The sequence below is a fragment of the Pygoscelis adeliae genome, unplaced genomic scaffold (genome assembly GCF_000699105.1).
Source record: "Pygoscelis adeliae isolate BGI_AS28 unplaced genomic scaffold, ASM69910v1 Scaffold244, whole genome shotgun sequence".
NCBI lineage: Eukaryota > Metazoa > Chordata > Aves > Sphenisciformes > Spheniscidae > Pygoscelis > Pygoscelis adeliae.
In genome coordinates this window covers 3,040,494-3,049,424 of record NW_008824648.1, presented here as the reverse complement: position 1 = coordinate 3,049,424, position 8,931 = coordinate 3,040,494, and the positions used below count along the sequence as shown (strand labels likewise).

General features: G+C 44.9%; 1 protein-coding gene across 1 annotated transcript in view; it reads left to right on the top strand.

Moving 5' to 3' along the window:
• Window positions 1-1,889: 1,889 nt before the first annotated feature.
• The window catches only part of DUPD1 (dual specificity phosphatase and pro isomerase domain containing 1), a 25,731-nt gene continuing 18,689 nt past the window's right edge, over window positions 1,890-8,931 (top strand). Inside the window, exon 1 of the mRNA XM_009322459.1 lies at window positions 1,890-2,018. The gene's annotated coding sequence lies outside the window, so the exon portion shown is untranslated. The remainder of the gene's footprint in view (window positions 2,019-8,931) is intronic.

Here is an 8,931-nt window from a genome sequence, read left to right as displayed (position 1 = left end):
CACCCGGGGCGCACAGACCTTCCGCCGCACACCTTACATAGCCTCCTCTCGCCAGCACTGCCCGTCTGCTGTATCGTCTTACCCATATTCCCCCATACTAGGTCGCCTGCAGGGATAAAAATAAAACTGCTGCTAGTTTCTGTTATATGGGGTCTGTATCTCCTCCTCCACAAAGTTTCTCTGTTATCAGTATAGAATTAATTTGCACAACAACCTTCCAAGGTAACTTAGAAGGCACAGCAGGTTTCTAACATCTAAGCTCTTTCTCATTTTAAGAGCGGCTATCTGAAAAATTGGCAGGGAGGAGTTTCACTGCTCTGTAATACAGAAACTTGGCTAGAGTGATGCTGTTAGCATGAAACAGCAGCAGATCCAATGCCCAGAACTTGAACTGAAACTGTTTGTTATTACTTCACATCTGTACTGCAGTATTAGCCACGGGCCATGACCAAGCCTGGTCCTGGTCCTTCTGGGATCAACTTCTATCTTTTAAACAGACAGGGGATGACAAAGGTGGTTGGAAGGATTTGAAGTAACATTAAAAATAACTGACATAGTCGGGAACTTGTGTCCCACTGAAAATTAATGGCACCTACCATGGGACTTGGATACTTTGGAAAACACTCTTGGGCAACCTGAAACTTTGGTCAGGCACTGGCATTTGCAGTCACAGAAGACTGTTTCTGTTCTTGCAAGAGATGAAAAAAGTTCCACGGTGGGTACACATCAACAACTGGCTGCTTTTTGCACGCGCTGGGGTGAGAATAGGGAGCGCTGTGAGCCAGCAAGATAGGCAAGCAGCGCATACAGGTCTGCTCGGAGAGATCATGTCCAAGATGGTCATCTCAACAGAAGGGGCCGGGACGCCCCAAAAAGCAGGTGCAGAGACCAACGGGCTACTTCCCGGTATCACGCACTTGTCCTGACCGATCTCTTTGCCTCCTCCTCCCACTCCCAGGCAGAAGGCAATGGATCTGAAGAATTTCCCCTGAGAAATATCAATACTCACGTGACAGCTAGAGCTTCTTATGCCATTGCAAGCCTGGCTACCGCAGCACTGAAATCTCATTACTCCTAATGAAGTTGTCTGAGTTGGCAACACTGAGGGAATGGCTTGCTGCAGAACAAACGCTTGGAGAGAGGATATTGTCTACCAGCTCCTCGCGTGTGGTCACTGATCCCTCTAGCAGACAGCCCTGTGGGCCATGAAGGTCACCGCTCTCGCAGCGGACAATGTGCTGGAGTGGAAGAGGTGTGGCTCTGACACCGGGGAACCCAGATTTGATCTCTGATGAGTCTGGCCGTGGCTTACTACAGAGAGTTTTAGACTTTCTGCAATAGGAAAGCATGGAGCTTTTCAGGAAAAGTTTTTAGGAAAGTAGGGAGTTTTTTAAAGGTTGGAGAGTGTACCTCCGCCTCTTTTTGGCAAGCTGTGCCCATGTCACCAGAGCTGAGCAAGGCTGAGCACCATATCACTTTCTCAGCAGAGAAAGGCATTTCAGAAGTCAGATGGATACGGAGAGTGGCAGCACTGGAGAAAACGAAGACAGTAGGTAAGGGAAGGTGGCTTTCTGGTGGAGCACATGCGAGAGATGAGGATCTTGTCAGGATGCCACCTCTCCCGTTGCTCATTGTGCCAGTGCCAAATCACTTGTGCACAGCATGACAGAAAACAGCAGTGCAACGCTCCTAACCCACATAGCATCGGGCTTGACAAGGGGATAAGAAGATAAAAGATGAATTTTGTTTTATTATTGTCAACACGCAGGCATCACGTTATCTTAGTCATACTGAGGCTAGGTAGCTAAATTGCCAGGTTTAATGTTTCAGGTCACATTAGGGAATAGTCTTACCAGCAGATGTAAAGATCATCCTTTGGAGTGGGTAGCACTCAAGGTCAGAGTCAGCAAATCCTCCTCTAAAAATAGACACTAGTTGCAAAGTTGGTAAGATTTCTTTTGTCGTTCTGCTGCACTTCACAGGACCCAGCTACCTAGAGCACCCACCTAAGCTTACAGGTAAGGCTAAGCAATATACATTTTCTGCTGTACTTCTTGTGCTCCTTTTCTTCCTTTTATAACCTAACTTAGTAAACCAGGGAGAGGACTGAGGGCTGGCAAACTTTCCAAGGTAACTGACAACTTCGTAAACTTGTTGCAGAGGGGAAAAAAAAAAAAAAGAAGCTTAACACTATTGAAGAGTCAAAGAGGTTTTGAAAGTATAATTTTTTAAAGAACAAATCGGTCATGTTACAGAAATAACTTTATAAAATAGGAAATGAGGTGTCAAAAATGTATTTATCTTAGAGATAATTTTAAAAGTTAGGAATAAAAATGCAAATTTTCAAGCTTTTGTAACATCTGTCCCAGAATATTTTGCTTATTCTTTGATAATTGCTCCACCCTCAAGTCAAATCTAACTTTTCCAATTGAATTACAATTCTTTCAGATGACGCTGTGTTTTAAGTTTCTTTGGGCACTCTCATAATACTTAATGAAATCTCAGCTTAATCTGTTTTAAATTAACCAGTTCAGTCAACAATAAAGAACGAGGGCAAAAATAAGTTTTTAAAAAGTCACCAGTGGCTTAGAAATTCATTGAAATAGCTGGTTAGGTTTGAATATTCACAGCAGGAGGGTCTGGGAAATAATTGCACAGAGGCTATGATTCTTCTGGTTTTAAACTGTTTAAAGACGAATGCATTGGATGAACTATTTTACAGTCCCTGAACACTTCAAGCATAAGAATGCAGGGGTAAAATAAAGGAACTGAAGCAAATGACAGTTTTTGGTGAAGACTAGGACAGGAATAAGGAACACAGGACCGTGTTATTCTTCACTTAAGTATACTGCAGGTACCCTGGGGATTTCCAGGTTTGGATGTACAACACTTTGCTTCATTCTTTTAGGGCTCTTTTAGAGAAAGATTTTTTTTGAAGGACTTATTCCTCCTCCCTCCCAAGAAGTACTTGTACAAAATTAGTTTTTTTGGTCTAGCGGGGGGGGGGGGGGAACCCACCCAAGGAACCTTTGCAGCACCGTACTTCATGGCAGTACCCTGGGGCGCAGCAAGCGCCAGGTTACACAGGAAAGCGTATAGCTCTCCCCGGCTATCGCCAGCGTTTGGAGTCTGAGCAAAATGTCATGGGGCTGGCTTATCAGGAAGCACCATTTTAAATTCATTTACTTAAATCATCCGACAAAGCGAGCTTTTGTTACTGCAGCTAACCAACTCTCAGCTCAACTGATGTACTTCGAGTCATGAAAAGCTTAGAAACCAAAGCACTGTTTACCCTCCTCCCAAGTGCAAACACTGCGCTCCAGACAGCATGTGCCTTGGCTTCTGCAAGGAGAACTTTCCAGTTTATAAAGCAGCCCTCTGCTTAGTCATACTCGAAAAGGGTAAGTACTTTTTCACCCTGAAGGGAGGTATGTACCTGGCATGCTGGCTGGAAATGGAAGAACAAAACATTTCTTAAGAATTCAGGATCTTGCTTAATAGATCCTCCCTTGCTATTTCTGAAGGCCCTCCGTCATTAGATCTGATTTTTGTTTGCCTTCAGCACCGAGAGAGTGCTTACCTGGAGACAGGTTACTAAACTGGATTCAAGCCTTTTGCACACTTTTTCGAAAGTGTAGGAGAACTGGTATTCTCCATCCTGACCTTCTCTCAGGTACTCCCCTCTCATGTACACACTTGTTACAGACGCTGTTTCTCCACGAAGGTCTTATCTAAGGTAGTTATTAAACTGAAAGAAATAGGTAAATAAAAACAAAAGAGGTATTTCTGCAATTGTCTGGAAGCCAAGAAGGTCTCAGGTTTGGACCCCCTGGAAGACAGATGTCCTCTGATTTCAGTGGTGTTGAATTCCACCTAATAAATGAAAACATTCAAGTAAGTCAGCTCTCCATACATCATCAGAAAAGAAAATGGGAATCATTTCTCAGTAACAAGAACTTCATGCACAAAAATGATTTCTTAATCATAATTACAGGGTTTCTTTTCCACTTTATTATTGTTCTTTCAAATTTAGTGTTCATGGCAGTAGATAAATTCAGTCCCCGGACTTGAGGGTCAAACCACTGACTAATTTCAAGGGCACCGTGTTTATCCCCTACTGCATTGCTGTGGGCATAAGGTCTACTGGAAATGTCATTACTTCTGTAAACTTTTCATGAAAGGCCCAGAGCTGACAGACAGATAGTCTGCTTTGGTTATTTTCTTTCCCTCCCTTGGCATCTTGAAAAAAAAAAAAAAACAACCCTTAAGATACCACGGCTCCACTCCTTTCTCAGAGCTGTCATGAGGAAAGAGGTAGGAAGCAAAATCTGAAAGCACCAAAACAGGAATAAGATCAAAATCTGCCTCCACATTTACAAATAGGTTATATATTTAGGTGTTTTCTGGATGCTGAAAACCTTTCATTTCCAGCTAAACCAGAAAAGTTTGCAATTGGTTGGTATTTTCAGGGAGAAGTAGCTTTTAGACAACTCTGAGTACCAAACCAAGGCTGGTACGCTTGCGTACGCCAAATTAAATTTAATGAATCCAGCATCAAAAGCCTCACTAGCACAGGTGACTGATGTCGTACCAGCTGGGAGAACTCCCAAGAGCAGGAAACATGGGTGGTAAAGAATCTAAACTATTCTGCTATATAAATATGGACTGAGGCAGGCATTAAGGCAAGGAAGCCCTGTGCCCTATGTCAGGCAGGACAGAACAGCTAACAGGATTACAGTTGTTCCTTCTGAAGGAAAGAGCGAGGAAAATTGTCTTCTGTCTCCATTTCCCTTCCCACCTCTTATTCGCTTAGCCTCTCCCGTTGCACGTTTGTAGAGCACACCAACACACCGCTGGGCTCTGACCTTATTGGGGATCTACAGCTTCAGGCACACAAACACAGCTACAAGTCGGCAGCCAGAGTACATACGCTTGGGGCAACCGCAGTGATGGAGAAACCCCCCTGGGTCAGGGAGGGGTGCAGAAAAGAATGGGAGAGGCTACGTAGGTCCTTGCAAAGGACAAAGGCAAATGCAACCCTTTTCTGTTCATGCCTTCTTTTCTTTTTCTTTTTTTTTTCTTTTTTTTTTTTTTAAATCTCTACAGCTGACTTGGATCTCAACTCCCAGGCATAAATCTTGCCAAATTGTTTGGCATCTTTATACACAGCACTAAGGCTTGCACAGCATGCTGAGCCAAAAATATTAAGAAACATCGTATTTTGTTATGTAGATAATGACCTATAGCTTTCAGTCTCGAAGTACTCAGAAACTTGCACCACATCTGGAACACCAGCATTAGAAATGTACACACCACCACCGAAGCTCTGACGTTCACCTCTAGATATGAACCTCATTTTTTTCCCCCCATCTGTGAGATTACCAAACTGTAGAGCTCACGACTAAAGTTTCCAAAAGCATTAACTAACCCCCTACAAATTTTGGGGTGGGGGAGGTACATCCCTCCAGTTGAACAAACTTGAAAATGGGCCACTATGTTCTGTGACTTCTCGGGGCTTCCCTGGAAATTTGGGGTTAGTTTGAGTAGTTCAAGGGACTCAGAACAAGGTGCAGAAAGGAAATCTTTCACTGCCATATCACTGCTCCAGCCACTAGGCTGTTCACTCTCTGAATTAAACAGCGGATAGACTGGCAGATTTTCCTTTTTTCCCCTTGCACTTTCTTTCCTCCCTCCCTGTTTTGTTAAAAATAAAATAAAAAAAGCTAAAGAGCTCTGTAAGAAATTCCATTTGGCAGCTGTAGAGTGGATAGTGAGCATAAAGAAGAGATTCCTTTGCTGTGCCTAATGCATGCTGCTTATCCAAATTAGCCACACAATTACTTCTATCAATGCAAAAATAGTTTAATGTTTTTTTTCTAGTGCACAGCACTCGAGAACGACTTAAAATGCAGTGTAATTTGCCACAGTGTATGTCCTGAAGTGGCTCGCTAATGAAAAGAGGATTAACTCTCCATTATTCTGAATTACCATTTTGTGAAATCACTAACAATATTTTCATTTATATACATATAACCCAAGGGGGAGAAATATTCCAGCCATCCAAGTGATTAACAAATAAAATTCATTAGATAACATGCACTTTGGTCTTATTTATGAAGAGAAAGATTAGGGTATAAAAATGCAGATGACTGAATTCTTATCATCCTTGTCCTGATAATACACTTAAGTCCATGACAGCATAATTGGCGAGCACCGGCAGTCCAGAGTTATAGTCACACGCTGGACTGAGAAGCGGAACCCGCAGGATGTCAGGCTTGGCAGAGAAAATCTCACCGGCTCGAGCATCAGACCCTGGTCCCACTGAGGTGGACCCGGCACTCGGCTCAGCCCGGGGCTGCTGCCCAGCCACTGCAGGGTGGGTGCAGAGGGGGAACTGGAAGGGCTCAGCAGCTCACACGGCCTGGCCTCAGCATAGCGCAGCAGAGAGCAAGAGAGGAGCCGTGGCTTGGGCACGGGGGAAGAGTGGGATGAACCACAGATTTTCCTGCCTCGCTGGAAGGGAACTCCTGGCCCCAGAGGCAGGGCTCCACTCCTCACTACGCCCCGAAGTTGGGCTCAAACCTTCCTGCCGAGAAGAACCTCTCTGGGACACCAGCAGTTCCCGCTAGCTGACTCTCCTCTTCATCCCTCCCCCATGAAATGAGAAAGGCTCTCCTGTGCGGGAGCAGCACTTCCAGGAGCAAGCAGAGTGCAGAGTCCCTTATGCAAAGGGCACGAGGACCATCCCTACTCCAGAGAGCTTTCACATCCAAGTCTGCGTGTCCCCAGCACAGTGCGGTGCCATGAAGTGACTGCCAAGCTGGTACAGGAAGGCTGCACTGGTACATCATTCAGCCTGCACTAACTAGTCTATAAGGCAAAGCATTTTAGCCCAAACGAAGCACTGCAAGGGGTCAGAGACTGCTCCAACGAGCCTGCGCGGGGGTAATCCTGCCATCTGTCCGCCATCCGACTGCACCGGGTGAACACCCTGCAACGGACGGTCTCCCCTCCCCAAAGGTCTGCCAAAGAAACCTGAGCTTTCCCTGCCTGGGCCTGTGCTAGACACTCACCCTTATATAGACAGTCATCCTTATATCCACCGCAGCATTAAGAACAACCACAAAAAAAAAATTCCAATCCACTTTCCACTTTTTAATCTAAGAGGGCAGGCCTAGGGAACAGCCTTCCCTCAGCCCCGTTTGGTGTATACAGAACAGTCAATACGAGATGAGGTTAGACATCTTTGGTTCCTGGCAAGACAAGCCTTTCCGTCCTCCTCCCCCCAACCAAATGCTTCATGGCAATTAATTCCAGAGCTCAAGTAGCAAACCAGCCCCTTTTTCCCCCTTCCCCTCCTCCTAGTTAAACTCCGTTACTTCTTACTTAGTCTAGAGTCAAATCTGAAATACATCTTTTATTAGAGGAATTTCAACTGATGCTTTCCTGTGCTCTAATTCAATTTAAAAATCCCCGCAGCAGATAACCTTGGCAAGGCATAAAAGAACATAGCTTACTTGAAAGTTCAGGGAGCATATGGCTTCCCAGGACAGACAGAAACAAGTATTTCTCAGCAGAGGTCTAAGTTTCAGAGTGCTAACCAAGCTTCAAACTGAGATGGTGTTACAGTACCACAAACGATCATTTGCAGATGTAATTGCCCTGTTCTGAGGTCTGCAGTCTATGAGCAGGACTATTGGTGTAACGAATCAATGCGCTGTGGCCACCAAGCGTGATTACTGATCACATTGCTTTCTCTTCTTCCCCTCCCATTCTATGGAGCTGCGAATAAAAGCACAATCAGTCCTTCAGCATCAAGGCAACAGGCTCTCAGTTAAGATAATTCCTTACTAGACAAACAGCAGTTCTTATCGAGTTCTAGATAACAGCCTATTCACTCCTGAAGTCAGACTGTATTAGATTTGTATCTCTGACAGTCTAACATTATCTACGCTGTTGAGCCTGCGTGTAGAATTAGCATAATTCTGGCACGGGAAGGAAAAAGGCTCTTCTGGGGAATGGCTACTGGGGGCACAGAGATGGGACTTGGTGCTACTCAGAGGCATGCAAGACCGAGCCCAAGGTAAATTTGCTAGAAGTTGGAATTCTCACAGCCCTTTACAAATCTCAACAGAGGACCACTTAGCTAAACATCATCATCACGTTTTAGGAAGCTTGGCTGAAAGATAGATCCCCTTGCCAGTGAAAGCAAGCCAATTTTTGAACAAAGGTCTACACATGCCAAACAAAAACCGACTCCACAATCTTGCCTAGCTTTTGAGTGGGGAAAACAGGAATCATTTGGCTTTTTCAAGTTTTGCGGAGAAACAGTACATGACAGGCACAAAAGAGCCCAAACTGAGGAAATAAACCCCACGGGTACACGGGATGTCAGTGAAAAATGGTCATCCTGCTTGCAGGAGAGCTCTACCACAGCTGCACAAAGGCACTAGCCAGATTTTTGTAATTAAAAGGACACAAACGTCACCAGTGGCCAACACAAAAGATTTGTGGGAGCCACTACAGGATTTGTTGCCTGCAAGAAAGGTGGATTTTTGGCAGGCTGTACTCACACGCTTCATAAGATCAAGCCCAACTCCACCTCTTCTTGTTACGAGTCTCCTACAGAACTGCAAGGTTCAACTTCTTCCTTCAAGGGGATGAGAGACAGGAGCAACCGCTGCCCTGAGACATCAGGCAGTCCAGCAGGAGAAACAAGACAGACCCAACAGGGAGATGAAGCAGACAAGAACGTCTGCAGCAGAAGGCTGGCAACATGGAAAAAAGGGAAACTTGTTTTCCCAAGGACAAAAGGGGAAGAGGGTTGACAACTGACAACAGGGTAAATAGGAGATCAGGCACGTGGCCAGCCCCAAATTCTAGTTCCTAGAGGCTTGCTGTAGCATAAAGATCAGCTGCACGAACACTCAC